Source organism: Musa acuminata, chromosome BXJ3-8, assembly GCF_036884655.1.
Source record: "Musa acuminata AAA Group cultivar baxijiao chromosome BXJ3-8, Cavendish_Baxijiao_AAA, whole genome shotgun sequence".
Classification (NCBI taxonomy): Eukaryota; Viridiplantae; Streptophyta; class Magnoliopsida; order Zingiberales; family Musaceae; genus Musa; species Musa acuminata.
In genome coordinates, this window is record NC_088356.1 from 17,562,877 (window position 1) to 17,587,500 (window position 24,624).

The window sequence follows — 24,624 nt, forward strand, 5'->3', positions numbered from 1 at the left end:
TACGTTATCACTTTACTGATCTCCTGTTAGTAGCCTAAAATCCTTTTCAGGGCCCCCAAAGTTTTAATGATGAAAAATTCTCGATGATAGATTTGGAAGGATTTTGAAATTACAACTTGTTACTGTGATTCCTCGATATTTTTTCTTGATCCTCCTCTCTCCACGATAAACAATGATTCCTCCAACAATCGACAATTGCAAATGACAAACAGTGAACGACGATGATAATTCCTCAATATTTTTCTTTCTTTCTCCTCAATTTTATTTATATTTAAATATATTTATCTTATATAAATATTATTATTAATTAAGTTTGATAATAATTTTATTTTTTATTAAATAAATTAATTAAAAGGATATAAAAAAAATTCATGGACTCTACCCCCATCGACGATTCCCCATTCCCCGCCTCCCACATCATCTAAATGGGGAATAAGGTGAGACCGAGGGATGAGACAAGAGAAGCTAATAAGACCCTAAAGTCTTATCGTAGGCTCTGATACCAAATGATAAGACCATAAAGGTCTTATCGTCGCTCTGATACCAAATGATAAGACCTTAAAGTCTTATCGTAGGCTCTGATACCAAATGATAAAACCCTAAAGTCTTATCGTAAAAAAGAAGAAGAGAAAGGGAAGAAATTGGGATGATAATGATCGCTTCAAGGGGATCGACCCTCCTTGATCTCTTCGAAGCGATCAAGGAGGGCCAATCCCCTCGAAGAGATCAAGGAAGGCCGATCCCCTCGAAGCGATCATTATCATCCCCATTTCTCCCCTTTCTCTTCTTCATTTTTACGATAAGACTTTAGGATCTTATCAGAAGCATTACCCGCGGGTTTATAGGAATGTTTGATATAATGAATGGCAGGTGACGCCACCTGTTTGGGGACTCAGCATTAATAACCTCATTCTTGTATTGTGCGTCCCAAAAACAATGGTTAAATATGGTATTATATCAAACTATTTAAACTGACTAAACCGACGTCTTAAATATAAAAATCTCTATTAAAACATCTAAATTGGTTAATACATTATTGCATAAATAACAGGTCTTAAGTTTGAATTCACATGTGAACAATATATTATTTGATGTAATAAACATTTATTTTAATTTTTTATAAAAAAAAATACAAGTAATGCAAGAGATGCAAAGTCATTTATATGGTGGTTCCAATAACATCATCAGGTCCCAGAAAAGTCGATCAGCAAAAGCTACAGAACATATCTCACAAACACTAAAAGGTCGTTTACTTAAGAATGTGCCCATCGAAGAGAAACAGGTAGAGTAGTCAAACTTAAAACCAGGGAATAAAACAAAGATGAATATGGTACATACACAGCCTATGATGACAAATAGTTTTAATTTCAGACTAATTTACACCGAAACACCATAAGAGGATGCTTAAGGAATGTCACTAACTCTTTCCCGAATAGCTTGTAGACCTGCAAGTCAGACTTCAAGATATTATAGGATCCTGAGCCATTCACTGCACCACAAAAAGAAATCGCCATCAAAAACATGTCACTTTTTCATTGTCATGGAACCATATCTCCATTGTTTATAATGCACTCAAAAGGAAACCAAATATAACGACGATTAGGTAAAATATAAAAAAATAAGAATCATAAGGTAATTTCATATGGTCATTCATAACATGGACCCCAGCGAGTATCAAAGCGATCACAGAGTAACCCAGCAAGAGAAACCCCTACTCCCAATTAACACCTAACAGTATACAAAGACATGACAAGTTTACTCTCATCCACCAATCTCTCCACCTGAGATATGGTATTTTTCTAACATGCTTTCATCAACTACTATGAACCAAACTCATCATAAGTGATATTTCATTGTTTCACAAATAAAACAGCATACCAAGTTTTGCACAATTTATCTTTTAGTAAAGATGGACAGCGTATCACAGATACATCCTTTTGCAAGTTTTATATGTTTCATACATTTGCAAAAATAGCAAGTAATTTCTGTGTACGAGGCAATTGCCAGTACCAAGGTCTGGATATTCAGTGTTATCAACATAATGGATTTTTGAAAGTCGCCTAAAGCATCAATTTGTGATTTCTAATGGTTAGAATTTGATAATAAATAGAATCATGTAATGGTGACTTTACAGAAATAGGAGAGGGAAAAAAGATTCTTTTTATTTGCAAGAGTTGCTTTAAAGTAAATTAGGAGCAAATAAAACAACTTTAAAAAATCTTTTGGAGATTTCACCTCAGATTTTTCTTAGTTTCTGAACAATTATATAATTGAGCAAGTCATGTATTAAGTAGTTATTTTCCCTTTCTTGCGTTGCTGATGTTCTCACGATGTTCTTTCTTGGCTAAGTAAAAAGTAATAATAAGTCAAATTACCTAAAATTGACATTCCACAACACTAAGCTTTGATTCAAGGCAACAAAACTTATTAGCAACATCTGTCACTTTTATCACCTTTACAGCAGAATTAATGCAGAGATTAACAAAAAATCTTGAACTTAAAACATGCCCATAATTGAACTGACAAAAGAGGAAAAAGAAAAGAGTAAATACATAAGAGTGAATTGCCAGATCCAACCACAATGATATGCTTGACAAATTCATGAAGCTTATGATTGTCTTAACCAGCATAAGATATCAAAATCTTATGGAAATCATATGTTATTAATAGTTTAATACACTCTACTGGTGTATCATTACAGGGTGGTACACACATCTATGCCCAGACCAGCATCCAGACATCCCCATTTTGCCTGGCCAAACAGATTGGAAGCTAGAAATTATCAGGCCAAAATATGTGTTTAGGGTAAGTTGCTCAAAACCAATTATTCTTAACCCATTTAATCTACAGGTGTCTTTGGTAACATGGATAAGTAATGAGAAATGCTGATTTTCACATTGATGTTTGGATAAGATAATCTTAATCACAGCTCTTTGCCAAACAGATTGAAATTCAGAAGTATCCTGGCGAAAACTAGTGTTCTGCCTAACATTGGTCAAAAACCAATCATTCTATCCACAAGTCTCAAAACTTGGTCTGATATCAATATTGATCCTCAGTCGGACCATACTGTCTCAAGTTGTGTAAAATGTTCATCAAATAATCTACAGAAATAATCTTTCCATCTTTCCTACATATCACTATCATTTTTTTTTCATACTCATGCATTCAATCTTACCTAAATCCCTGCTCTTTCTTCGGAGCCTTAGCAATTTGAGATATATCCTTTTTTGTCCTTCGTACCTAACTTTATATCTTGCCAAACCATCAGCACTTCTTTTGCCACTTATTTAGATTTTATATTTATTTTAAAGTTCTCATTTTTATCATGATCTTAGTAGTAATTGCTTTTTGAACTTCCTCGTACCACTACCAGGCTACACATCTACCTTTTGGTTACCCTAGAATCTCCTTTGTCGTGTTCCAAATTTTATTGATCATCATAGTCTATATGATATTTCTATTAGCTTCGTCAAAGTTCCAAATGTCCTCTTTCTCTATTGTATACTTAAAAATCCTTATATTATTGCCTTTAAAAAGTCCACCTAGTCGGGGTAATTTTTTAACACTTTTTTCTCTTCCATTTTGTCCAACAGATACTTATACCAACAATCTATGGTTTATCAAACATTCGTTAGGTATAACTTTATAATCCTTACGGATAATTCTAAAGGAAAAAAGTTTAATTAACTATAATTACAAAAAATATATGATAAAGATAATGTTCCGCGAACCTCAAGCCGTGACTGCGTGGCTGACACGGCTTGGTCCGACTAGCGACGTCCAGGATCGTCCTGAGGGCGAAGATCTCGGTCGGTCGGGTCAAGACTGGACTTGGTGACGACGCGCTTCTCCCCCGAACTTGTTTGCCATTGCTTCTTTGCATCCATTGCAAGAGCAATGAGTGGCACTGGTGTCGATAAGCCGAGAATTGTGTTGATGGTATCAACACACATGAATGCTTTGAGCCATGTCCATGTCAAACATTGACATTTTATTACACTTCTTGACGCGTGTCATGTAGTGCAAACACTACACATAAACTATATCCATTCATTTTATATTAGCGTCTTACACCAATGATGGGCTACCGAATCATTCACATAAGGCCTCAATACATGTTATGTTGAGATCTGTCAAATCTGCTATGGTTTGACTTGTTGAGATCTGCCAAGATCTGTGGTGATTTTATTATTGACATACTACCTTATATGATATGATAGACTAGGATATGATTGTTGATTTATTCCTGATTTATTTGTTATATATTTCCTAGATTAGCACCTAGATCTATTTAGGTAGTTCTTTACTTTTTTTCTTTATTCTGGTTCGACTATATGTAAAAGTGAAACTCTCTTCTTCTATTGTCCTGTTCATGGTATCAAAGCAAGGTTAGGTTCTGTTTTTTTTCTCTGTCGTATATGGTATACTGTCACGGACTTAACTGGAATTGCCTAAGTCGTGAGGCACCCTTGCGGCAAAGACGCGAATTTAGCTTGTGCTTGCGGCAAAGACGCGAACTTAGCTTGTGTTGCCTAAGGCGCGAGGCACCCTTGCGACAAAGACGCGAACTTAGCTTGCGTTGCTTAAGTCGCGCTTCGCCCTTGCGATTTGCGTCCGCAAAGATCAGCCCACTTGCAACCTCTCGCAGGTCCCGAAGGACTTGTAAAAGAGAAAGTTAATTAGTTCGAAGAACGAGCGACGGACAAGTCCTGACGTCTCGTGAAAAGGGGGAAGCTTTACAAGCAATTCAGCGAGCACCTTGCGTGCACAAGAGAAAAGAGGGAGAAGGGGAAAACAAGGACTTTAGAGGGTTGAACAAAACAGCTACAAGTCCACAAACAGCTGCTCACCAAGTGTCGGGCGCGACAACAAGTTCCCGTCAAGGTAACGTGCAAACTTGCGAAAGATTGTTCAACGCCCGACACTATACCGAAGCCCCATCCCCCATGGTGCCACCCGGGTGGTTCCAGGGTGCTGAGATGGCTGATGTTTCGTGTGCAGCAGCGAGCTGCAGAAAACAGCCCGTGGCATGCGAAAACAGCCCGGAGCTGTTTTGGGCTGTTTTGGGGCTATTTTGCTCGGTTCGATGAGCAATCACACTGTAGCACTGCAACTTGTTCGAACTTACATTTTTACAAGCAAAATGACTTAAAACCAAGACAAAACATGTTGCCAAGCAGCTGTACATGTAGATGAGAGCGACGAACAGTTCATTGAACGGAGTTGTTGTGGGTGCACGACAATCGTTCGTGACATTCTCCCCCACTCAAGCTGTCGACGCCCTCGTCGATGCTTGTTGATAGTTGTTGATGATTGCTTCTTCATGTCGTAGGGCGTCTTCAGGCTCCCAACTGGTTTCAATTCGAGGAAGCTTTCGCCACTTCACCAAGTACTCGGTCTGCTCAGCTCCAGTGGATAGCTTTATCTTGCGGTCCGCTAAAATGGTTTCAACTCGCTTCTCGTAGGAGGCTGTGGTGGGGGGTAGCCGAGTTGGAACACTCAGGAAGCATCTTGCGGATCTGAGTGGTAGGCTTTCAAGTTGCTGGCGTGAAGAACATTGTGAATTTTGAACCACGCCGGCAGCTGCAACTTGTAGGAGACGTTGCTCACCCTACTGATAATTGGGAATGGCCCTTCATACTTGCGCACCAATCCTTTATGTACTTTGTTCCTAAAAATCGCCGATCTTGAACTCTTGCGGTCGCCTTCCCAAGTCTGCCCACTTCTTCATTCTTTTTGTCACCTTCTCCAAGTAAGTCCGCGCAATATCTGCATTTCGATGCCACTCCCTTGCAAAGTGGTAGGTTTACGGACTACTCCCAGTATACCCAATTACCATGGTGTGAGGAGTTGACGGTTGTTGCCCTGTAATGATCTCAAAGGGGCTCTTGTTGGACGCAGAGCTCCGCTGCAAGTTGTAGGAGAATTGGGCAATGTCCAACAACTTCATCCAATCTCGTTGGTTGGCACTCACGGAGTGCCAAAGATATTACTCTAGGAGCGAGTTTATCCTTTCAGTCTGGCCATCCATCTGGGGGTGGAGGCTTGTGGAGAAGTATAACTTTGACCCCAACAATTTGAATAGCTCGGTCCAGAATCGTCCTAGGAACCGAGCGTCTCGATCATTGATGATATTGTGCGGGACTCCCCAATACTTCACAACATCCTTCATCATCAGCTTGGCTGCCTCCTCTGCTGAACAGTGTAAGGGAGCAGCAATGAAAGTTGCATACTTAGAAAATCGATCAACCACCACGAGTATCGATCCGAGTCTCCCTACTACGGGCAAGCTTGATATGAAGTCCAAGGAAATGCTCTCCCACGACCTTTCTAGTACGGGCAACAGCTCCAAAAGTCCCTCCGGCTTCCGTTGCTCCACCTTATCTTGTTGGCAAGTGAGGCACGTTCGAACATATTCCTCTACATCAGTCCCTATCTTCGGCCAGTAGAAGGCCCTCTCCAGGAATCGTGACACTCTCTTAAGATTGTCCACTCGAGGAACATAGACCCTATTCCCTTTGGTGTAAACGAGTCCCTCCTGGACCCAAAACCATCGTGCCTTACCTTCTTTAATGAGATGTATCAGGGCTTCTGCCTGGGGATCACTGTACAGTCCATCCCTGATCCTAGAAAGGAAGTTGGAGTGCAACTGACTTACTTGGCCTCCGCCCTCCAATTGTACGGCATTCACATGCTCCACTTTCCGACTCAATGCATCGGCCACGACATTCGCCTTTCCGGGCTTATACTCCATTGCCATATCAAACTCAGCCAGGAAGTCCTGCCATCGTGCCTGCTTTGGGGAGAGTTTCTTCTGAGTTTGGAAATAGCTCAAAGCGATATTATTTGTCCTTAGAACAAATCGCGATCCAAGAAGGTAGTGTCGCCAAACTCGTAGACAGTGGATCACCGCTGTCATCCCCTTCTCGTGCCCCGGATACCGCCGCTCGATCTCGTTGAGTTTGCAGCTCTCGTAGGCCACCGGATGACCCTCCTGCATGAGTACTCCCCCAATAGCGAAGTTTGAAGCATCTGTATGGACTTCGAAGGGCTCCCCATAGTCTGGCAATTTTAGCACTGGTTCTTCCAACACAGCAGCCTTCAGATCTTGGAATGCAATTTCACATTTATCAGACCACATCGAAGGCTGCTCCTTCAGCAACTCCGTCAGTGGAGTTGCATGCTTCGAATACCCCGTTATGAAGCGTCGATAGTAGTTGACGAAGCCAAGGAAGGATCTCAACTTTGGCACCTTCTTTGAAGTTCGCCTTTCCGCAACCACTTGCACCTTCGATTTGTCCATCCGAATGGAGCCATCACCGATTCGATGCCCCAAGAATAAGATCTCCGTTTGAGCAAAGTAGCATTTCTCCCTTTTCACGAACAAAGTGTTCTCCCTGAGAACCTTGAAGATTGTCTGAAGGTGCTTGACATGCTCCTCGAGCGTTTAACTGTAGACGACGATATCGTGTAAGTAGATGACCACGAACTTATCCAAATACTCCTTGAATAGCTGGTTCATGAGAGTGCAGAACGTGGCCAGAGCATTGGTTAAGCCAAAAGGCATCACCAAGAACTCAAACGCTCCATACCTGGTCACGCAGGTAGTCTTCGCTTCGTCGCCTTCAGCAATGCGCAACTGCTAATACCCCGATCGAAGGTCGAGTTTTGAGAAATACTTGGCTTTGCCCAACTGGTCGAACAAGTCCGCGATAAGCGGTATGGGATACTTGTTCTTTACCATCACTTTGTTGAGGGCTCGGTAATCGACGCATAGCCGGAGGCTCCCATCTTGTTTCTTCTGGAAGAGAACTGGAGCTCCGAATGGTGCTTTAGAGTTGCGGATGAGACCACCGCTTAGCAGTTCACCTAACTACTTTCTGAGTTCTGCCAACTCTGGTGGGGGCATGCAATAGGGTGGTCTCGCTGGAGGCTTCACTCCCGGCTCCAGCTCGATGTTGTGATCCACGCCTTTGCGTGGCGGAAGAGTCTTTGGCAACTCGGGTGGCATAACGTCAGTGAACTCTTTCAGGACGTTCACCACCACAACAGGCTCATGAATAGCCTTCTCGTCGAGTGGCTCTAGCTTCATAGCAGCCACGAATGTTAATTCACCTTTTCGCACCCCTTTCTTCAGTTGTAATGCCAATATATGTTGGGGTTCCCTGGCTCCTCTCTGAGAGACGAGAACCACACAGGGGTCGTCACCTCCCATCACATATAGGGAGTTAAGGAACGGCATTGGCACCAACTTGGCCGCGTGCATAAATTTCATTCCAAGAATCACTTGGAAGTCATCCAGTGGCACCGCCATCATGTTTGTGCTCCCGCTCCATGTTCCGATCTTGATGGGAACTCCCTTTGCCAACCCGGAGATTTGCTTGGCCTTCGAGTTCACCGCCTTAATTTGACTTAGGCTCTTCTCCAAGATCAGCCCAAGTCACTTTGCTTCTCGATCGACGATAAAGTTGTGGGTAGCACTCGTGTACACCATTGCACGAGTTGTTTGGCCATTGAGCTTGATGTCTACGTACATCAGCTCACCACTTCCTGCTTTTTGTAGCCTTGTCTTCGTGTTCTCCCCCACTTGACCCCGCATAGCGTTCAACAAACGCATTGCTCCCATCTGGGGTCCTTGCGACTCCTCACCGTCGCTGCTGGATTCAAAACTACTCGAACTAAGAGCGACAGCCTTGCCCTTGTCCGATCTGGGGGGGTGTATGGAAGCTGTTAAAGCATTGAGTGCATGTTTTTGTGGGCACTCCCTTACCATGTGCGGCCCTCGGCAAAAGAAGCACCCGCCAGGTTTTGGGGCCTTGCCTTTCAGGCTTGGCCCTTTGTGGGAACTCTTCTTCCTTTGTTCGCCCCCGAGCTCCTTCCCTCGAGAATATTTTGGAGGGCGATTGCCTGAAGATTGTTTCCTTCTTCCCAGTCTTTAGAGGAAACAAAGTCGGTGAGCCTTTCTACGGCAGCAATTGCCTCGATCACATCGGCGACATTCTTTCGATGTAGTTCTTGTTGAGCCTATGACTTCAAACTATCGAAGAAGCTGAACAGCTTATCCTTCTCGGACATATCCTGTATGTCCAGCATTAGCGCAGAAAATTGCTTCACGTAGTCTCGAATGGAAGTACTCTGACGGAGTTGTCTCAACTTCCTTCTTATGACGAACTTTGTGTTCTCCGGTAGGAACTGAGTTCTCAACTCCCACTTCAAGTCCTCCCATGTGTCAATTCGACACCGACCTTGTTGGATCTCCTCCCAACGGGTTCGCCACCAAAGTTTTGCATCTCTGTTCAGATACATTGTTGCTATAGAAACTTTGGTTTCTTCAGAATCAGGCCTCGTAGATCGAAAGCATCGTTCCATGTCGAACAGGAAATTCTCGAGCTCTTTGGCATCTTTGGCCCCTCCATAACCATGAGGCTTGAGTGCCCTCAAGTTTTGTGACGCCGCAACGCGGGTGTTGCTTCCTCCCGCATTTAGTACTCTTGTGAGCATGGTCACCCTTGAAGTGAGTTCCGCCACAACTTCCTGTAGGTGTTGCACAGAGTCTTTGGTGTCATCTAACAATCGGTCGACTAGGGCCTCAACCTTGTCGATCCGGAACTCCGCTTCTTCTTGCGAGCTCTTTACCCCAACAAGCCTTCGTTGGCCATGGTAGAGTTCCTCCAAGCTCGCTTCAAGAACATCCAAACGGGTTTCAACCGTTATGAGTCTCTCCTTGTGACTTTTTTTACCCGTTGGCACTCCAGATTGTGCTTCCTCCACTCGTAGAGAGTAGCCAACTTCTCGCTCATCATGTTCGTTGCCGCGCTCCTCTTGAGCGGCTCCAACAGCATGAGAGCGAGTGTGCACTTGCAGCCCACTTGCGGCTGCTTGGGGCAAGGGTCCGGCTTGCCCCGTCTTGCTTGATTCACCACAATGCTTTGCCATGGCAAAGTTGCGAAGTTCCTTCGTTGCTCGCTCGAAGTGCTTGCCCGCTCTGATATCACAATGTCACGGACCTAGCTGGAATTGCCTAAGTCGTGAGGCACCCTTGCGGCAAAGACGCGAACTTAGCTTGTGTTGCCTAAGTCGCGAGGCACCCTTACAGCAAAGACGCGAACTTAGCTTGCATTGCCTAAGTCACGCTTCGCCCTTGCGATTTGCATCCACAAAGATCAGCCCACTTGCAACCTCTCGCAGGTCCCGAAGGACTTGTAAAAGAGAAAGTTGATTAGTTCGAAGAACGAGCGACGGACAAGTCCCAACGTCTCGCGAAAAGGGGGAAGCTTTACAAGCAATTCAGCGAGCACCTTGCGTTCACAAGAGAAAAGAGGGAGAGGAGGAAAACAAGGACTTTAGAGGGTTGAACGAACAGCTGCAAGTCCACAAGCAACTGCTCACCGGGTGTCGGGCGCGACAACAAGTTCCCGTCAAGGTAACGTGCGAACTTGCGAAAGATTGTTCAACGCCCGACACTAAACCGAAGCCTCATCCCCCATGGTGCCACCCGGGTGGTTCCAGGGTGCTGAGATGGCTGACGTTTCGCATGCAGCAGCGGGCTGTAGAAAACAACCCGTGGCACGCGAAAACGGAGCTGTTTTGGGGCTGTTTTGCTCGGTTCGGTGAGCGGTCACACTATAGTGCTGCAACTTGTTCGAACTTACATTTTTACAAGCAAAAAGACTTAAAACCAAGACAAAACATGCTGCCAAGCAGCTGTACATGTAGATGAGAGCGACGAACGGTTCGTTGAATGGAGTTGTTGTGGGTGTGCAATGACCGTTCGTGACAATACGGCAGAAATGTTTTTCTCTTGGCCTTCATTGCTAAAAGCCCTCTCTGGTGACTCTTCTTGTTTCTAGCCATGTCAGAAACTCCTAAGTTTGTTTCTAATATTCTTAAACGTGTCCACACTCATTCTTCCCTTCAATTTGAGAGTCATACCCTTCAGAACTCTACCGTTAAACTAAGTAGGAGAAATTTTATAGAGTGGTCTCAATCCATGAAGATGTCTCTAATGAGTAAAAGAAAGTTCAAATATGTGAATGGGGTTGCAAAGGCACCAACCTTGGAAGATGCTTCATACAAAACTTGGGAGATCAAGAACATGATGGTAATGTCGTGGCTGCTTCACTCCATGCAACCAGAAATCAACAAGACGTAACTTCTTCATTCTATGGCTAAATAAATTTGGGATACTATCAATAAAACCTACTCCAAAGTAGGTTTTACTTCTCAGATTTTTCAAATCAAAAGACAAATTCAAAAGATGAAGCAAGGTACATCAAGTGTCACAGATTACTACAACAATCTGCGAGGTCTATTGGCTGAATTAGACATATATCAAATACTGGAGATGGAATCTGCTGCCGACACTAAAAGGCTGAGAAACTTGCTGGAGATGGAGAGGGTATTTCAATTCTTATTGGGGTTGAATTCTGAATTTGATTAGGTATGTGATCATGTTCTTAATAGAGAACCTTTTCTTGATCTTATAAAGCATTTACCCCAGTTTGAAGTGCTGAAAGACAATACGAACTGCTAACCAGTAAAGAGGCAGATTATAGCAAGTACATAGTGGAAAATTCTGTCTTGGCAGGCTCAAATATACTTCCCAATGCCGAACACAACAAGAAAGATGGGAGATGGTGTGATTATTGCAAGAAACCAAATCACACCAAGGAGACATGCTAGAAACTGTACAGTAAACCTCAAAACTGGAAAAATAATAAGAGCAACGATAAAGGGTTTAAAGGAATGCAGGGAAGATTCAAGACACCTTTGTTCAGTAAGAAACAGCTTGAACATCTGTATGGACTTCTTAACCAATCTCAAACTCAAGGTATGCAATTTCGTACCGTACCAGACTTTCGACGTTCGCTCGGTACGGTACGAAACTGTATAGCGAGCGGGATACCGTTCGGTATACCACTCGGTATATATATATATATATATATATATATATATATATATATATATATATATATATATATATATATATATATATATAAAGGCGACGTCGCATCGCCTCGGCGACGTCGCCTTTTCCTTCCCCCACGCGGGGCGACGTCGCCTCGTTTATATATATATATATAAATATATATATATATATATATATATATATATATATATATATATAAGTCGCCGAAAAAGGCAACGTGACGTCGCCTGTTATAAAATATTTATATATATTAATATATAATTTTTTATAATTTTTTTTTGTTTCGCCCAGTAACGGGCGATCCGTGTACTTGTAAGTTGACAGACCGGTACGTACCACCCCATACCGGACAGTATTATTCGAAATTGCATACCTTGTTCAAACTACCAATCCATCTCCTACGTGTTCCCTTACAATACAAGGCAATATTCCTACTGCCCTCCACATCCTCTAACCAAGCACTTTGGATAGTTGATTTGGGTGCTAGTGATCATATGACCAACTTTTCTCGCATGTTCTCCTCCTATATACTCCACGTCCTGGAAACCTTAAAGTTTGTATTGCTGGTGGATCTTTGTCCCCAGTTGCAGGAAAAAGTTATGTTGTTCTCTCAAATAATCTAATTCTAAACCATGTTTTGTATGTTCCTAACCTATCCTTGAATCTCTTATCCATAAGCAAACTCACTAAAAAGTAAATATTCAAATTGTGTGGCTAAATTCTTTCCATCTCATGCTAGAGAGGTTGATCAACTCTATTACTTTGAAGGTGATGCTTCCTTGGATGGACAAGCTCAAGCTGTAGGCAACTTCTCTTCCCTTTTTGATACAGATGAAATAATGTTATGGCACTATAGACTAAACCATCCTAGTTTCAAGTACTTGACTTTGTTTTTTAAGAATAAGAACATCTCTCAATTTCACTGTGAAATCTACTTGCCAAACATCAACATGTCATATTCCCTTCACCAGCCATACAAACAGTCCCAACCTTTTTACTTAATACATAATGACATTTGGAATCCTTCAAAAGTCAAAAACATCACCGGGACTAGGTGGTTTATAACCTTTATTGATGATCATACTAGAGTGTGTTGGGTATATTTGTTAAAAGAAAATTCTGAAATTGCTATAGTGTTTCAAAACTTCTATAACATGGTCAACACCTAATTCCATGCCCAAATACAAATCCTTAGAACTGATAATGGAGGTGAATACTTCAAATTCAATCTTAAAACCTTCCTAATGGAAAAGGGAGTTATCCATCAAACATTTTGTGTTAATACACTCTAACAAAATGGAACTGCTGAAAGGAAAAACTGCCATCTACTATAGGTAGCTTAGGCTATTATGTTTACTATAGAAGTTCCTAATATTTTTGGGGACAGGCTATCTAATTATATCTTATTTAATCAATAGGATGCCAACCCGAGTACATAATTTTGAGAAACTTCTAAACATCCTTCTACAAACCTATCCACAAACCCAAATCTTTAGTAATTTGTCGGTGTTTAGTTGTGTAGCATTTGTTCATATGCATAGTCATAACCGCACAAAATTTGATCCATGAGCAAAAAATATGTTTTCCTAGGCTTCTCAACAACTCTAAAGAGAATGCTTTGATCCTCTTATAAAACAGTTCTATGTAAGTATAGATGTCACCTTTTTTGAAAATCAACTTTATTTCTCCCAAACTTCTCTTCGGGGGGAGAATCATACGGAAGAAAAGTTTTAGGAAACTATTATAACCCAACCTATGAATTCTCTGTCTGAATTCAATCCTATTGCAGGTACATCTCCTCATAATTCACCTTCTAAATTCAAATTCATTCCTCTCCCAATTCTACCTTCTCAGCCACAACCTATCCCTTGTACCGCCAATCCAATGTTGCAACCTCAATCTATTGTACTAGAAGCCTAGAACATGAAAAATCTGATACAGGGGGAAACTTAGCGACTAATAAATAGCAATCAAAGCTATGTGTCTATACAAGGACAAGGTTTAGGGTAACAACCACATAATACCTACCAAGAGTCAGCTCTGAGTGCAACTGATCATGAAATTTCAGGTACTCCAAAGTCAAGGTATGCAATATCGTACCGTACCAGTGGTTCGAGATTGGCTCGGTATGGTACAGTACCGGTGTACCGCCTGGTGTACCACTCGGTACACCCTGGTGTACCGAACAATTTTATATATTTTCTTCATTACTGTAGCACTGTAGCACTGCTACAGTATAATGTTGTAGCATTGTAGCGGTACCGGGCGATCCGCGTACCGGTATGCCGTCGGACAGGTACATACCGCCCGTACCGGGTGATACCATTCAATACTGCATACCATGCTCCAAACCATTCTTTACGCCTAGAACCCTGCGAATTTCAAGATCTTAATGTTCCCATTGCTCTTAGAAGAGGAACGAGGTCATGTACTATTCATCCTATTTCCAATTTTGTGTCATATCACAGATTGTCCTCCTCTTTCAGATCCTTCATTTCTAACTCGTCAAACACAGATATTCCTAAGTCTATTCAAGAAGCTTTAGCTGTACCTGAGTGGAAAAAGGTTGTGTTCGAGGAGATAAGGGCATTGGAGTAGAATGACAATTGGGAACTTGTAAATTTACCCAAAGGAAAGAGACTTGTTGGTTGTAAATGGGTGTTCACAGGAAAATATAAAGTTGGCAGGTAAATTGAGAGATACAAAGCTAGTGGCTAACGGATACACTCAAACATTTGGGATAGATTATTAAGAGACTTTTGCACCTGTGGCAGAGAAGAACAGCATCCGAATCCTGTTGTGTCTTGTAGCAATTTTTGTCTGGCCTCTACAATAGTTAAATGTGAAGAACGCCTTCTTCAATGGTGAACTAGAAGAGGAAGTCTACATGAATCTACCTCCAAGTTTTGAAGGAACATTAGCATTTGACAGAAGTCCGCAAGCTGAATAGGTCACTCTATGGATTAAAACAATCTCCTAGAGTATGATTTGATAGATTTACTAAGGCCATAAAGAGCTATGGATATTTGTAAAGTTAGGCAGATTACACCATGTTTTATAAGAATGCTGGCAGTGGAAAGGTCTCAATACTCATTGTGTTCGTGGATAACATTATCCTAGTAGGTGACGATCTTGTTGAACAAGAGAAACTAAAAACCTTCCTAGCCAAAGAGTTTGAAATCAAAGATTTTAGAACATTATCGTACTTCTTGGGTAAGAAGGTGACCAGAACCAAGGAGGGGATCTCACTGTCACAAAGGAAGTATACAGATTTACTTGTGGAAACTGGTATGTTGGGTTGCAAACCATCTAAACACCTATTGACCCCAACCACAAGCTAAGTGCAAACACAAGTAGTGAGGTGGATAAGGGACAATATCAATGTTTGGTTGGAAAATTAATTTATTTGTCACATACTGGACCAAACATTGCCTTCGCTGTTAGTGTTACAAGTCAATCTATGCACTCACCTAATGAAGAACATAAGAGGGTTGTCATTAGAATTCTTCAATATCTCATACGAACTCCAGGCAACGTGTTGATGTTTAAGAAGAGGGATAATATGTATGTTGAAGCATACACAGATGCTGATTGGACCAACAATATAGATGATAGAAGATCTACATCTGGATATTGTACCTTCAAAGGGGAAATTTTGGTGACTTCGAAGAGGAAAAAACAGAATGTAGTGGCTAGAAGTAGTGTTGAAGCTGAATTTCACGCTATCGAACAAGGAATATGTGAACTCCTTTGGGTAAAAAAAATTTCTAGATGAGTTAAGAGTTTCTTGGAACCAACCAAGGAACTAATATTCAGATAACAAGACAGCAATTAGTATCTCTTACAACCTAGTGCATCATGATAGAACAAAGCAAATTGAGGTCGATCGACATTTTATTAAAGAGAAGTTAGATGAAGGACTGTTTTGTATTCCATTTATCCCTATCAAACAGCAAAGGGACATCAAAAACAGCAATTTGATCACTTAACTAGCAAGCTGGGGATGTTGAATATCTTCGAGCCTACTTGAGGGTGAATGTTCAGATCTGTCAAATCTGCTGTGATTTGATTTGTTAAGATCTGTGGTGATTTAATTATTGACAGACTACCTTATTTGATGTGATAGACTATGATGTGTTTGTTGATTCAGTCCTAACTTATTTGCTGTATATTTCCTATATTAGCACGTAAATCTATTTAGGTAATTCTTTCCTTTTTTTTCTTTTCTCTAAGTTCGACTATATGTATGTCATCCTGTATACAAGTAGCAATATAGAAAAGTAAAACTTTCTTCTTCTATTGTCCCATTCATGTTAAATATTAACAATATATAATAATCAGCACTTTTGAGTTACTACTTAATGTCAGTGGCGAACAGCCAGGTAAATGAGGAATCCACCAATGCAAGGTCTAGACAAAAATTGTTGTAGGCAAACTTATACCTGCAAAGAAATCCATCCTTTCTAGGTCTCAACCTTGGTCAACCAAATGACGCAGGATAATTCACTATGATGCCAAGGCTTGCCCTCTTAACTGACCCCTTAATGTTTTATATATATTTACGAGACTTTTTTCTATCTTTCCTAGTAGCTCCGCACGAATTTAACCTAAGAAGACTTTACTAGAAACAATAAATAAAGATTAAAATGCTATTAATTTAACTACAGATATCATTTTGTACAAGTCTCAATGATTGCCATTGTGTTGCACCACCATTACCTGAGGTAATAGGAAGATACAAGTTTATATTTTGTGCATTGTGTAGGTGAAATCTACTATTGAATTACATAAATAACTAGTGAGTTGAATACAATATTAATTACTCATAAAAATTAATAAGAAATATCCTTTAATGATTATCAGTAAAAATGCCTATCAATTGTTGTAACTATACTAAAACGTGATCTGCACATTTTTCCAATTAAAAAATCAATCTTTTATCCATTTGATGCCCTCAAATTTCATAATTTATAAACTCAAGAAAAGTTGTCAACCGGTGCTTCTTTGATTTGCTTCCTTTATTAATATTTTTATTATATAAATCATTTAACAAATGGGGAGGTTTATGCAAAATCTTTTTTTTGTTATTTAAAGTGAAAATAAGACTTTTAGCAAAAGAAAAAGAAAAGAAACAAAAGGGTGTAAATATTAGTGAAAATTCAATTTATAATTGACAATAAACTATAAAATGCAGCATGAGTTGTTTTTACAAAAAAACAAAGATCATCATTTTGCCCAGTCCGGTACGAAACAAGCAACATGTACCAGTCCGAGTGCTAACCAGTATGTAGACCCACCGCGATCCGATCCGCCGCATAAGAGGTGGGAAACCCTAATTCCCACTTCTCACAAGAGTGTCGCCTCCGCCTTCGTAGGGCTCACGAGCATCGCTTCCGATGTTGCAATCGATGCTTCTCACACAGGCGACTACCAGACCAGGGTACGGTTGCGATATCACTACACACCGCCACGTCTCAAGTAAGCCTTTCTCCTCTTCCACGTCTTCCTCCTCCGTCGCTTCCTCTTCTTCCCTCTTTCTTCCTCCACTGTCCCTTCCTCTTTTTCCTTTTCACTTCCTCCCCAAAATATCAGTACTTACCGATGTACCACGTGTTGATACACCGATACAGATCGATACATACCAACCCAACGAATTTCTAAGTCGGGTCCAATACCCAGAAAAAATAATAACATATACAAAAGGCTCTCTAATTGCAAAAGCAAAAACAAACAACAAAAAAGATGTGGCATGTTGAACATAATATATTCAATCAATAATATTGAAAGGAATGTAGCCTTAAATGTATAATATAAAGACATTAAATTTAAAAATATTATAAAATAATAGATAACATATATATACGAAAGTAGAATGGAAAAAACAACAAATGAAATATGAAAATCTTAGGTCAAAAGCCTCTTATTTTACTATAAAGAAAGCAACATAATCAACAAACAATGTCACAGAAAATCAATTAGAATAATTTTAATAGCACCTTCCCACCACCTCCTATTTGGTTCTTCATTCTTTTACTCAATGTTTGTACGTACCACTCGATACAGTATGATAATGGGTGGTACGTATTCAATTTGATAGGTAACCGAAACGCAAACCGCCCTATACTAGGCGATTTTTATTAAGGGGTAACATATCGGGCGATACGAGAGTATATACTAGGCAGCAAAGTCAAAACTCAATCATTACTAACCTATACCGATCAATAACGATCGGATTTCAATCAATTTCGATCGACGACCTAGATCTAGATGTTTCCAATGGTCAATTTGACCATTGGCAGCATTTGAAAGGGGTTTTAACTTTCCTGCCCCTCTTTCAATCTCTTTCACTCTTACACTCTAACTTATTCTCACTCACATCTCACTCTTTCTCACATTTCATATTCTTCAACTCAAGCAAAGGTACAATTTGTGGATTACTCTAATTTAAGAGGTTTAAGCAAAATTCGCACAAGGAGCCAAAGGAACCAAAGATCGATCCCCTTCGACCTCCAATACTACAACGAAGATTCACAACTGATGTTGGAGTGGGTCGAAACAACAGAGAGCCAAGAGAATCCTTTACTTGATGAAGCGAGAGATCCTCCACGTCCTTCTCGTTTTATCATAGAGGGAAAAAAGAAAAGAACAACATCCCCCAATAGGAGGAAGATCCCCCTCAGTCAAAACATGGCAAAAGGAGCCGGACAATCTCAAGTCAGACTGCTCGAGGTCATGACACCCAACAATCACAATCGTTCGCTTAACGTGCAAAGGTAAAGGGGAAGACAGTAGCATCAGCCAAACCATTAGAAAGAATTGAGTCGACCAACAAGACACCTTCTCAATCACTTCAGCAACCCACTCGAATAATAAACATACCAACAACGTGTACAGCAATGCCTCGACCAACGATGATAACAGTGACGACAAGGAGTGGATGGTTTCACCTACTCAATTTCAAGGTGGTGCATGGAGTGACGAGCAGCATTTTATGCATGCCACACAAGATTCGAATCATAGAACTTGTGAAGGTAGTCATCATGTTTACACGAAAAGGAGAAGGGAAGATAGTCAATGATTTTGAGCAGATGCGACAGAGCCTATACGATGTAGACACAAAACGAAGTTCGTTGTATTCCTATTTCCTAGTCATCGTATTATGGAGACTCTTATGATCAACAAAAAATACGATGATAGTTGGTCATTCTCTTTTGAGGCTGATCGGTCTTATAATACGAAGTAGTAAGTCAATGGCAAAAATAGAAGTTCTGACGTTCTCCAACCTTCGCACCAATACATGTCATAATCATACTTGTCTTAGGAGCCATCTTGAACACATGTTTTATCAGGCTACAAATGTCACTACATTGATGCACCGGCCGGTCTATCAGCATACCATGTTGTGGGAGCAATTTTAGGATTGGATCTGACAAGCATACCCTACTGATACACAAATACATAGAATCAACGATCCCGATCCACCACCAATGGAGTCCTACATTCATTTTGGTGGTAGAACCAAGTATACCCATCGATCGATCCAATTTTTACTTGATTCATTGGAATCTTAAAGTTTCAACTTGTAATCTCACAACTCAAGTCATATCTTTGTAAATAATTCAATAATGGAAGAGCAACTCAGAACATGCCGCAAAGCTGCTCCTCGAAGCCCGAAAAAGATCTATCATTATCCCTTCATAATTTAGATGATTTTGTATGAAATTAAGCTAAACTTACATTTATTTCCAAATAAAAATCCCTAATCTATTATTTTTCTTAATCTTTAGGTTTTTTATTTTTTTGTGCCATCGACACACCGTACGGTACCGACACATAGTACGTCAGTATGAGGTGATACATGTCGTGTCACATGCCAATCGGCATAAGAAGTCGAACCTTGCTTTTGCTTACACATTGTGAGTATAAATTAAATGTATCAACAACCAAAACCTTCGTAAATAGTTAATATTAAAAACTTAAATAAAACAAAATTTAAAATTAATGCATAATTGAACTAAAAGCAAAAAAGAAAATAGCAAAAGTCAAACAAAATAATAAAATAAATATTAATAAAAAATAAATTTATAAAATTATTATATATAAAAGAGAACCAAAAACTAGTGGTAAAATAATAAAACATATAAACGATATTAAAAATCAAAAACAAAATGTTAGAAATTAAATAAAATAAAAAGTCTCTACAAATTCCGAAGATAATTGAACAAATAAAGGGAGGAGAAGAAAAAATCTAAATATTAATGTGTGTCACGTATTAACTCGTATGTACATATCAGCATCATACCCGATTAGTAAATCTAATAAAATATATATATATATATATATATATATATATATATATATTTATTTATTTATTTATTTATTTATTTATTTATTTATTTATTTATTTATATCTCGTCAAAACAACCACAAATGTCATAATTTTAACCTAACAAATTTTCACGGGAACTTAAGAGTCTAGTGCATTAGTTCTCGATTCTTGCACTTCTTTTTCTTTGCAACCAGCTTCTCCCTTGCCAATGCACAATAACTCCCTTGACTTGTTGAAACTTTTTGAATAATCAAAGTGAGAATCACCCATGACACTTTTCTATTTGGACTGTTAATATGGATAACTTTATTTTAATCTTTAATTAGATTGATAAATCCCGGTTCTTATAAAATTCTTATATTTTAACATAAATTGTTCGTTTTGCACTATCATACATTCTACAATGGTCTTAATGTCAATAAAACAGGAAAAGAAATAACAAAAAAAGTAAAGAGAAAAAAGAAAGAAAAAGAAATGCAAAGAGAAGAGACATTTTAAACAATGAAAGCCTTAAAACTAGTTATCATAAAGTGACAAGTTTTCCTAAATCCATAAATTTAGGAAAATAGGAATACATATCTTTCAGCCTTCTCAAGCTTTAGGGGAAGCAAGAAATATATACTCTGGATATCAGAAAACTCCAATTTTACCTAAATAAGAGAGCATAACATTTATTTTCTTATGACTTCTATAAGATATTTTGTGATTGATAAATGGTGAAATTGGGATTCAATAGCAGGACTATTCTACAGATGTTCTTTTGAGATGATCCAAAAATCTGTACTAAAAATATTAGAGCCACATGGGAAGCAAACCTTACTTCTCAGTGATTTCGTTTTTTCCAAAGATTTTAGGGGGACTTTAAATTAATTTCCGAGGAACACCATTATAATTAGTAATCTAGTAGGAATCTATTACCCTTGTCCTAGTAAGGTGATCAATATAGAAACAAGAGAAGGGGAACTACAATATCGCCTTAGAGACAGAGGGAGAATGGGAGCTACATGATCAACAACTATAACATTGTCATGGCATGAGGATGCCACAACTATGCCCAAGGGCATCATAAGAACAGTGGCTTACATCAATAAGTATATAAGTTGGTGAATTCCTCCTTAAAAGCCATAAAAAAAATAATCCATATTGAACAGAATCCTAAATTTGTTGCAACCATCATTATCACAAGTATCCCTGGAGGTGCTACAAACAACAAAGCCTGTTGTAGAACTGAGGCAAGGCTACGATCTTCAATTATATGAGCAAGGCTGCCATGAGAAGTATTGATAGCCCCACCATCATATTACTAGGCCTTAGCATCATTGCACCTGGCAATGATTGCACGATTTACAATACTCTTTCCACATCCTTGCATGTCGGTAGTCGTATTAATTGCACCTATTTGCTCTCAAATGAGTGCACAATGCTCTGCAGTAAGCAGATATGACAATATATATTTGTTAACACACTCGATAGTTCATAATGATCAAACCTAATTATGATAATCTTCAAGCTAGACAATCCCAGTTTGAAGAGTCCTCACCACATTGATTGGCATCTTCAATGTATCCTTATAGCAAATAAATTTACTGTGAACAAATTGCTCCTACAGGCAGATAAACTAGTACCTCAGAAACATCAAGAGGAACCTTCTACTGCTAGTCTCTTATAATTTTTGTGACATAAATGGGCCAATTTCAAAAAAATAATTAACTCAAAAAAGGTCCCAAATGTGTTTAGAATCCATTTACAAACAAACAAGTCACACTAATGTTAATTGAAACCACATTAATCCTTAGAGTTTTAACATTTATAGCTTCAAGCATTTTTTGTCATTTATCTCCGATACAAGATGAATTCCTCTTGATTCAAAGAACCAACAAACAATGCACTATATGTTTTTGACATAAGATGAAGTTTCTCATGAAAATCATCTCAATGTTTCCCCATAAGATGGTAAATTTTAAGAAAAAGGTGGGATAAAGCTTGCATACACTTCCATTAGTTGCATAATTAACTCATTGCTTCTTTTCAGATACTCCAGTGTAAATCTAGTTAAAAATGAAAAAAAAATGCAGAACCATGGAATGGCACCATGTTTGAATGGGGCCACAAGGCAATTCATGCTAAAACACTAAAAATCTTCTCTATAATGTTGGAGAAAGTTCATAAGTGATTACTAATATAAACAACAGTATGCTCAAAACTGCATAACAACACCTATTTTAAGCAAGTGAACCTAAAATAGTAAAAGAAAATCACAACAGTTGCTATAAGATCAAAAAGATGAACTTATCAAGAATTATTTAAAAGAAGACAGGAAGAAGTTGAATATCAGTCCTTTAAATGGTTATAACTGTTTTCCCTGAGAGAGTTATACCAGAAGGTTTGGTACCTAAAATTCAAGCCAAAAACCAGTGGGCATTTATAAGATAATAAATTTATTCAAATTTACTCATTTGGCACCATGTAAATTGACATTGATCAGGGGCAGTTAGCACATTGATGATTTTAGATCCATTAGCCTCCAAATACAAACAAATAGCAAACATATACCTATATAGTTATAAATGTAATTCTGTATGTAAGAATATATATCAGTCATATGACAAATTAAAACAAGTCCCTTCAGGAAAGGCATTAAGTGCTACGGAAAAACAAGAATGATCTTAATCTAGTTTAGTAACAACTAAAACGATGAAAATCATGTAACAAAAAAAGAACTAAAATCTTTCAGTTTAATGCAACAGCATGAATCTGAAAAGTACATTGAAATCATCTGAAGTTCTCACTAAGAACAGAAAAAAAAAGTAAAGTACCTGAGGTTGCAAATAGCTCATGCCTTGAGTAAAAGTTCCTTGGTGACCCATCTATTTATGTCATTGAGAAATATGTTAAATTGTGGAACCAGTATCAGGAAATTTCCAGATCTAATGTCAAATGCAAATTAAAAGAAAAATCAGTACTACCCCTTGGGATATTGGACCGGGTTGAGTTCCACCATGAGAACTAGCTGTATCCTGTTTAACAGAGCTGTCTCCACCTTTGGCAGACACCTTATTGTCACCCTGTCAACACAATTAAAAAATTTATAGAAAAAAAGAAAGAGCTGTTACAGGAACTTCACAAGACTAAAATGTTCATGGTATGATCATAACAAGTCCAATTTCAAGCAATATGGAGAATATACTTTTATCTATCATAGGTGAAGAGGCAATGGATATGACACTCATCTACTGGTATATGCAAAGCAACACATGCTTTTCATCAATGGGTTTTGATGTGAGTAAAAACATAATCTCAATAAGCCATTGATGCCATATTTTAATAATTATATCAATAGTAATGAATGTATGTTAATATCATATTGATGTACCATAAAGCTGATAAAGAATTTGGCCAAAATTATGCTGAATTCATTTGGCATGGTTATATTACTAAGCCAAATGCATATCAAACACATATACCTAATTTAATTGTGAATATAAATAATTACTTATTATATTTACAGTTGGATCTAGATAACATGAATTATCCCTTGTCAGCAATATTTAGGGAAAAAAAAAAGCTTTTGCATGGCCTCATATGCATACTGCCATATGAACACATCACATACAATTGTGGCTTGAATATGTTGTGTAATTGTGTATACAGCTTATACTTATTATATGCACAGATAACTTCGATATCAAATCTTTTAAAACTAAACTTGCCAGCACTGTGTTAGGCCTCACAGCTTTATTGTTGTTATCGTAAACTTGCCAGCACCGTTTGAAAAAAAGCAGTTTATGTGGTCGTTTATGCAGGCACAAATGCACACTTCATCATATGAATGCATCCCACAAGACTCATGTGACTTGAATAGGACGTGCAACTACAGATAAGACTACGTAACCTGCATATGTAGCTCTAACTTACGTGGGCCCTTATGCAGTCCCTATAGGTATAAAAATGTGATCATGTATTATTCTCTTATATTGCATTTAATATTGCAATAATAATATATAACCTTAGTCAAATGGACTTCTATATTTCTTAAAACTTATTACACTGATAACTTCTTAAAGAGTGAAACAATGCATAAGTTAATTGTTCGGCCATAAAATATATTTATTTTTTTAATCTAGATAGACCCTCCCTAAACCAATCAGAAGAAGAAGCTTCATGCAGTAGGCCACTCCTTTATTTTTCGTTTGTACGTGATGGCAATTTTTAGTGTTTTGATACAAACCATATGTGCCACATATGCACTATGCATTGCCCTAGCTGCTAGGATAGCATGTTGCTCTCCCAACATTGCTTGGCAATTGAAATTCATCTAGTTTTTGCCTGTCATTAAGTTAATAGAGTTAAATATATTGAAAAA

The 24,624-nt window shown here is 38.9% G+C and overlaps 1 long non-coding RNA gene across 1 annotated transcript; it reads right to left on the reverse strand.

The window, feature by feature from the left end:
- Positions 1–1,204: 1,204 nt before the first annotated feature.
- LOC135645312 (uncharacterized) lies at positions 1,205–23,368 on the reverse strand. Its single transcript, XR_010498732.1, has 3 exons — positions 23,228–23,368; positions 23,078–23,128; positions 1,205–1,489 (listed from the first exon to the last, which is right to left on the reverse strand). It is a non-coding gene; the product is annotated as an uncharacterized LOC135645312 (long non-coding RNA).
- Positions 23,369–24,624: the final 1,256 nt, after the last annotated feature.